The sequence below is a fragment of the Zeugodacus cucurbitae genome, chromosome X (genome assembly GCF_028554725.1).
Source record: "Zeugodacus cucurbitae isolate PBARC_wt_2022May chromosome X, idZeuCucr1.2, whole genome shotgun sequence".
NCBI lineage: Eukaryota > Metazoa > Arthropoda > Insecta > Diptera > Tephritidae > Zeugodacus > Zeugodacus cucurbitae.
This window is the reverse complement of record NC_071672.1, coordinates 3,337,987-3,346,472: the sequence shown is the minus strand read 5'-3', so window position 1 is coordinate 3,346,472 and position 8,486 is coordinate 3,337,987. Positions and strand designations below refer to the sequence as shown.

The 8,486-nt window shown below is 45.3% G+C and overlaps 1 pseudogene; it reads right to left on the bottom strand.

Annotated features, from left to right (window-relative positions):
• Positions 1 to 7,834: 7,834 nt before the first annotated feature.
• On the bottom strand, positions 7,835 to 8,013 carry LOC128923222 (5.8S ribosomal RNA; annotated as a pseudogene).
• Between the last annotated feature and the right edge of the window lie 473 nt (positions 8,014 to 8,486).

Sequence of the window (8,486 nt, the reverse complement as noted above, 5' to 3'; positions counted from 1 at the left end):
CATCATGCAACGCTGGACGGAGAGGAGCCTTCGGCGACCGAAGACCGTCGTGGCAGTTCGCCACCATACAGCAGCTCCATAAGTGGCACAGGCCACAAACAAGCCGCGGTATATGGTGCGAACAGCACGACGTCCGAGGCCCCAATCACTCCGTAAAACGCGCATAACCTTACCAACGACCGCCTGCAGTCGCACCTTCACACTCACCAAGTGTGGAGTAAAACACATTCTTTTACTCATGGTCAACCCCAGGTACTTGACTTGCGTCACATACCTGATGCCGACCCCATTCACTCGGACAACCGGTGGACGCCCCGGTGACAGTCTGCCTTTTAAAAGTATTGTCACCGTTTTGTCCATCGAGATGTCTACACCCACACTTATCACCCGATTGTGGACAATTTCTAAAAATTGTCCTCCCACCCGATCCAACTCACGCTTTGAGCGACCTTCAACAAGGAGAAGAAGGTCGTCCGCATACGCACAACACTTACAGAGTGGTTCGAGCTGCCCAAGCAGAGAGTCCATCATGAGGTTCCATATATATGGACCACAGATGGATCCCTGCGGACAGCCACGAGCCACTCCAATCTCCACACTCCCATTCATTCCAACGATAGAGGCTTTTCTGTCCGAAAAGTAGCTTCGCCAGAGACTAATTTCCGGACAGCCAAGTTCCTCTAACCGTTCTATCACTCGATCCCAGATCAGATAATCGAATGCCCCCTTGAAGTCAACAAATATGCCTATGACATACTTGTTGACATTCTCCCTAACAACATTCTGCACATACATCCACGCATCTTCCACACTGCGTCCTTTTCTGAACCCATATTGCCTATCCGACCACATACCCCGCGTTAGCTCCTGAAGTCGTTCCACCATAACCCTCTCCAGTACTTTTCCAAGCACCGGAAGAAGGCTGATGCCCCGATAAGAACGAGGATCACTCCTGATCTTATCAGGGGACTTCAGGAGAGGGACGACCCTGGCACTTTTCCACTCACGTGGAAAATAACCCTCCCACACGCACTTATTATAAATGGCCTCCAAGTATTCCGGAATGAACTTCCACAAGCTTTTGCACATCTCTCCGTTCAAACCATCAAAACCTGGGGACCGTTTAGACCTAACCAGGCCAAAGGCGTATCCCAACTCCTCATCTTCTAGTGGAGGAACAGGTACCTCTTGTGCTTGAGGTGCCTGAACCTCAGCCCTGGGAAAGAACGCTCCTAACAGAACCTCTGCACACTCTCTCGGAGAGAGGTGATATCCTCCCTCTTACGACCCCTGCAGATCCTGTAGACCTGCCCCCAGGGGTTGTCCCTATTCTCCCCAACAAAGCTCCTCCATTCTTCTTCTTTTATTCTCACAAGCATATCCTTATACTCTCTAACCGCACAACTAAAATCATATCTGATCTGGGATAACCTATCCGAATTGGACCGCCGAGAACGCTGAAACTTTCGTCTCAAACGCCGGACAGTCCTCCTCTTCAAGGTTAACTCATTCGTCCACCACTTAATTTTCCTAATCCTAAAACTTTCATACTTCCTGAAAACCCTATCATTAACACACCAGACCAACTCATACAGCCGAGCAATTTGCTCGTCCACCCCCAGTTCCTCAAACTCACTAAGCGGTATTTCCAATACCGCTTCCCTTACATTCTGTCCATATTGGTTCCAGTCAGTACCAGAGGTACTCCATCGCCACAATGGACCCACGTACGCCGAGGGTGGGGATTGGGGAGAAACCATAATTTGTATCAAATTATGATCACTCAATCCCCTCCCCTAATCTCCCAACTGACGTCAAACGCTCTCCTTGCTGCCTCATTCATTAACGTTACGTCAATATCACTCATGCCCCTAGGCCCCTCAAACGTAAACCATTCACTCGGCTCATTCAAAATGTGGAGGCTCTTAGCCACCACCCATTCACTCAATACCTCGCCTCGGATGTGGCTTTGATATCCAGACGAATGTCTGGATACCTTACTAAACCACATCGAGAACGATGCATTCGCATCCAACCCTAGGATAAATGGGCTACTACTCCCCAGTAGTAGTAGCTTATCCATGTAGCCCAGGTAGGGCTCTTGGGGCTCGCTAAATTTGCAATACAAACTAGCGACAATCATTCTACCGAACTCCCCCTCTACTGAAACACACACCCCCTGTTGCGACGAATCCAACACTACGCAATCGTAGTTTGGATCAGTCACAACAATTGCGGCATTACCCCCAAGGTCCGTAAAGACCCTGAAAATTCCAGGAAGACCCCGAACCACACCATTGGTGGTGTAAGGCTCCTGGAGTAAGGCAATGCCGCACCCACCCTCAAGCATACAACCCCCCAACTCACACATCACGGCATACGATCAATGACAATTTAGCTGAAAAATACCCCCCATCAGTGTCTGGCGAGGGCGCGCTCAACAACGCCACAGTATATCGGGCAGACAGCGGATATCATAAGATGCCCAGCTGGCCTACCCTTAAATGCACAGTTGCGACAATGGGGTGCATTGACGCAACCGGCAGCACTGTGGCCTTCTTGACCGCACCTCCTACAAACATCTGATTTGGCCCTACACTCAGCCACTCTATGGTCAAAACCCATACACCGGAAGCAGCCAGCAACAGGGGTATCCGGTCGAACCCTGAAGGAAAACCACTTTATGTAGCACCTTCCCGCTTCCAAGAGGGCGGACATTGATTTGTCCGAACCCTCAAGGACAACGTTGGTGCTACCATCAGCGGCCACCTTCCAGGGCCGACTGACCATCCGCACATCTGACTTTCGTGCCTCAGGGCTGACGTCCTGGAGGTTCAATCGAAAGAGCTCCTCCATGAAGTCATCATGGGAGATTTCGGTGTGAACCCCCTGAACCACAACCCGCGGACCCAACTTCCGGTTCACAGTCACATCCAATCCCACCTCCCCGAATTTGGCATTATTCGCCACCTTTTCCCTCTCTAAAACAGAGGGGGTGCGAATAACCACCACACCACCCTTAATCGGCTTCACCTCGTGTACTCGCACTCCGAGGGAAGGTCCCACCTCCTTCACGACCTTCTTAATCACCTCCTTAGAGGAGGTGGTCGGGGCTTTGCTTCGCACCACCACCGACCACGACTCCACGGGCTTCGGCAATGCCGGAGCAATCGCCTCCAACACAGGTGCTGGAGGCGCACGCACCGACTCAGCCGGAGCCAAACCCACAACCGACCTCTTCGATTGGGGAATAGATCCCTCACAACCCCCCCTGAGAGCGTCAACCTGACCGCGAAGATGGGCATTCTCGGTTACTACCGTCATCAGGAGTGCCTCGTACTTCGAGGCAAGCTCCATCAGCCCCTTCGCGGTAGTGACCTCAAAGTCCTTAGCCCCAAACACCAAGGCGTTTAATTCAGCCGTAACTGCCTTCATGGCAGCAACATGGCTGATAGCGCCTCTCCCAACCACACCCCTAATAGTTTCACCCCCCCCCCTTTTCTCTCCCTTCTTTTCTAATTCCCTCCCACTCGCGACGGCCTTCTTAGCGGCACCCTTCTTAACGGCGCCCTTACTCGCGACACCATTCTCCGGAACGACCGTACCGCTTTTCACCTCGGCCGACTTCATGCGAGGTGAACAACCGCTTTTTCAGCGGTGCCACCTATTCCGCTACCACTACCGCTTCCGTCCCTCGAATTCGCCAACAGAGGCGACCCCAAACGCGCCCTCCTCCGCGGTGGAGACCTCACCGGTGGCCTCACCTCCTCATCGCACGACGATGTTTCCACCATCACGGTTGTGGGGCCCGACCCTTCGCTTTCAGCGAGGGACTCAACCCTCCTTCTCCGTGGTGGAGGCATTACCACCTCCAGACTACCCCCAGGCAGGCTGATACGCTGGCGAAACACTGGCGCAGAAGCCACCCGTTCAGGCTAAACTCGAGAACAGCTGCTCTCCAAGCACGAGCGACTGAACGCACTGAAGATGCCGACCTACACACAAACCCGCTCTATAGCAGTGACCACCTAAGCGGTCGATTAATGCGCTCTCGCGAGGGCACAGCCCACAACTCCAGCCAAAGGTCTGGAAAAAGGTTACTCAAAAAGACCGCCGGACAGATCTATGTCCCAGTAACGGTCGCAAGTCAACCGCTGTGGTACTGCACCGAATCGCAATGTAGGCTAAACAGTTACTTCTACGACCGTAATCTGCACACCAGTCAGCTACTTCAGCACTGGTACAGTCGCTAGCACCCTTTGGGCAAAACTGTCCGAGCAAACCCGAAACAAGTGCAACTGAACGCCAGGCGCTCAGCACAGCACTCACCGGTAGGCAATCCAGCCAGTGGGAATACCAACAACACGGTAAACCACTGAAACTGTGCGACAGCCCACCAACAACAAACGTGTGGATACCCACGCTACTTAAGGAAAACAACAAAGTTGTACTTACCAGTACACGCCGTACAGTCAACCGCGACTGTACAAAAACACTCGCCCGTACCGAAAAACCGCAACCACGCGCGCACAAAAATGTGGAGAATGCACAAAATGTGCAGTCGCACAAATTCACACGCGACCGTAGCAACAACAACACTAGCTACCCATGCCAGGCAATAACGGTGCCTACACACCGCGTAAACAAATGTTCGCACAAAAGGAAATACCGAAAAATTTCCACCAACAAATCGCAAAAAAAAACTCACCAAGAAAAATCACAATGCGCACGCACGTCTATCCGCGTCGAAAGCCAACTAACGAATGAGAAGATAGGGACAGTAGGAATCTCGTTAATCCATTCATGCGCGTCACTAATTAGATGACGAGGCATTTGGCTACCTTAAGAGAGTCATAGTTACTCCCGCCGTTTACCCGCGCTTACTTGAATTTCTTCACATTGACATTCAGAGCACTGGGCAGAAATCACATTGTGTCAACACCCGTTAGGGCCATCACAATGCTTTGTTTTAATTAGACAGTCGTATTCCCCAAGTCCGTGCCAGTTCTGAATTGATTGTTAATTGATAATCGTTATAATTAAATAAGAATATATATCTTGCGATATAATTCTTATAAAATTTTAGCAAGAAAGTTCCACAATTCGCTACGTAACTACTATCCGGGGAACAAGAACCGAAATTCTCTATTTACCCAGAACGAGTACATAAACCATGGTATTGCTTCCCAATCAAGCCCGACTATCTCAATCTTCAGAGCCAATCCTTATCCCGAAGTTACGGATCTAATTTGCCGACTTCCCTTACCTACATTATTCTATCGACTAGAGACTCTTCACCTTGGAGACCAGCTGCGGATATTGGTACTGCCTGTTGAGAAGTTTGCGTAACCCCACCATAAATTTTCAAGGTCCGAGGAGAAAATATCGACACAACAGTAAATGTCATGCTCTTCTAGTCCATCTACCGTATCTCTCTTCGAAAGACTTCCATGGTAGTACGACTATAAAACAGAAAAGAAAACTCTTCCGATATCTCTCGACGGCTTCTTTATGGTCGTTCCTGTTGCCAGGATGAGCACAAGGCCCATTTTTAATAACAAACGGATACTCAACAGGTTACGGAATTGGAACCGTATTCCCTTTCGTTCAAAATTATTCAAGTGTTTAATTACAATGAAGAAAACATAAATAAAACATAATTCTCAACAATTCATTAAAACTTGAAAATTTTCGGCTTTCGCCTTGAACTTAGGACCGACTAACTCGTGATCAACCACTGTTCACACGAAACCCTTCTCCACTTCAGTCCTCCAAGGTCTCATTCGATTATTTGCTACTACCACCAAGATCTGTACCAATGGCGGCTCCATGCAGGCTTACGCCAAACACTTCTAAGCACACCATTATACCCTCCTACTCACTAAAGTTTCAAAATTTATAATCCAACCGAAATTGTATTATAAATCATGTACTTTAGCGGTAATGTATAGGTATACAACTTAAGCGCCATCCATTTTAAGGGCTAGTTGCTTCGGCAGGTGAGTTGTTACTCACTCCTTAGCGGATTACGACTTCCATGGTATCTGCATGAGTTGTTAATTTGGGCACCGTAACATTACGTTTGGTTCATCCCACAGCGCCAGTTCTGCTTACCAAAAGTGGCCCACTGGGCACATTATATCATAACCTCAACCTTCATATCAAGAAAGGTGAGGTTCTTACCCATTTAAAGTTTGAGAATAGGTTAAGGTCGTTTCGACCCTAAGGCCTCTAATCATTCGCTTGAGGGAAACTTCGGAGGGAACCAGCTACTAGATGGTTCGATTGGTCTTTCGCCCCTATACTCAATTCTGACAATCAATTTGCACGTCAGAACTGTTTCGGTCTTCCATCAGGGTTTCCCCTGACTTCAACCTGATCAAGTATAGTTCACCATCTTTCGGGTCATAGCATATATGCTCAAGGTACGCTCCAGTTAGAGGTATAAATAATAATAAATTATCATTATACATAACTATATGGAACGCCCCGGGATTGAATTAATAGTAAAATATTTCACTAAAAATTAATCCCATTATATAAAAGTTAAGTTAATTTCGCCATTAGGTTTAATATAACCCAATGACTTGCACATATGTTAGACTCCTTGGTCCGTGTTTCAAGACGGGTCCCGAAGGTATCCTGAATCTTTCGCATTGTTAATCATATAAATGAATACAATTAATATTAAAATCAATGATAATAATATTATTGTAAAATTCAAAAGAATTTAAGCATTATATATGTAAAATCTATCAACACTTTATCAAATCATCAGTATTTATTCTATGTTAATAAGCTAAAAGCAAATTAATTTGAATAAACTTAACACCAATGATCTTTTGATAAATATTTTATTATGTTAATAGATTACAATGTCCTTATATGAAAAAAATGCACACTATTACTATAATATTATAAATATCACAGTTATAATGATGAATTTTTCATAATGGATATTCAGGTTCACGTACTATTTAACTCTCTATTCAGAGTTCTTTTCAACTTTCCCTCACGGTACTTGTTTACTATCGGTCTCATGGTTATATTTAGTTTTAGATGGAGTTTACCACCCACTTAGTGCTGCACTATCAAGCAACACGACTCTTTGGAAATATCTTTCTAGTAATCATTAACATTCGGGCCTGGCACCCTCTATGGGTAAATGGCCTCATTTAAGAAGGACTTAAATCGTTAATTTCTCATACTAGATATTAAGATATTCCATACACTGCATCTCACATTTGCCTTATATACAAAGTGACTTAGTGCGGAACTATTTTCTTTTCGCTCGCCGCTACTAAGAAAATCCTTGTTAGTTTCTTTTCCTCCCCTCATTAATATGCTTAAATTCAGGGGGTAGTCCCATATGAGTTGAGGTTGTATAAAAATATTTATATTTATTTTATATTTTAGCTTTTTGCTATTTTAAAGAAACATACATAATTATTTCTTAACACCAATAATTTTCTTAATAATAAATATTCAATCTTTTCATCCCGTACGTACTACTTTTCATTATAACAACAATATTATTTTCTTGCTTTTTTACATTTAAAGGCAATCCTAGAATAAAATAATATTTTATGCTAGACGTTCCTCTAAATGTATATATTATTTGAAATAATATTGAAATTTTATTGTTTTTGGGAATACTAAGATTCTTATTTATTATAAAATTTCGTTCAAATATGAGGTGTTCAAGAATGTATTTTCTATATTTCTTTTTATGCTATTAATATTATGGATTGAAATATACAATCCAGCAATATACCATGTGCTTAAATTCTTCTAATTGACTAAAAGAATAAGCAACTAATTTAGCATAGTCTTACAACCCTCAACCATATGTAGTCCAAGCAGCACTTTAAAATTAATTAAAGTACATAACAGCATGGACTGCAATATGCGTTCAAAATGTCGATGTTCATGTGTCCTGCAGTTCACACAATGACGCACCGTTAGCTGCGTTCTTCATCGACCCATGAGCGGAGTGATCCACCGCTTAGAGTGATAATTTTTTGTTTATTTTAATTTAACGTCAAGAGTTTTTAATTTATTGAAAGAATAACATTTCGTTTATATATATATATATATATTTGGCGTAGGAACCGCTTTAAGCGATTATAGCCGAATCCACCAGAGCGCGCCACTCATTCCTCCTTTTTGCTTTTTGGCGCCAACTGGAAACACCAAGTGAAGCCAGGTCACTTTGCACTTGGTCTTTCCACCGGAGTGGAGGTCGTCCTCTTCCGCGGCTTCCTCCAGCGGGTACTGCATCGAATACTTTCAGAGCTGGAGTGTTTTCTTCCATCCGGACAACATGACCTAGCCAGCGTAGCCGCTGTCTTTTTATTCGCTGAACTATGTCAATGTCGTCGTATAAATCGTACAGCTCATCGTTCCATCGTCTGCGGTATTCGCCGTTGCCAATGTTTAGAGGACCATAAATCTTGCGCAAAACCTTTCTCTCGAAAACCCCAAGA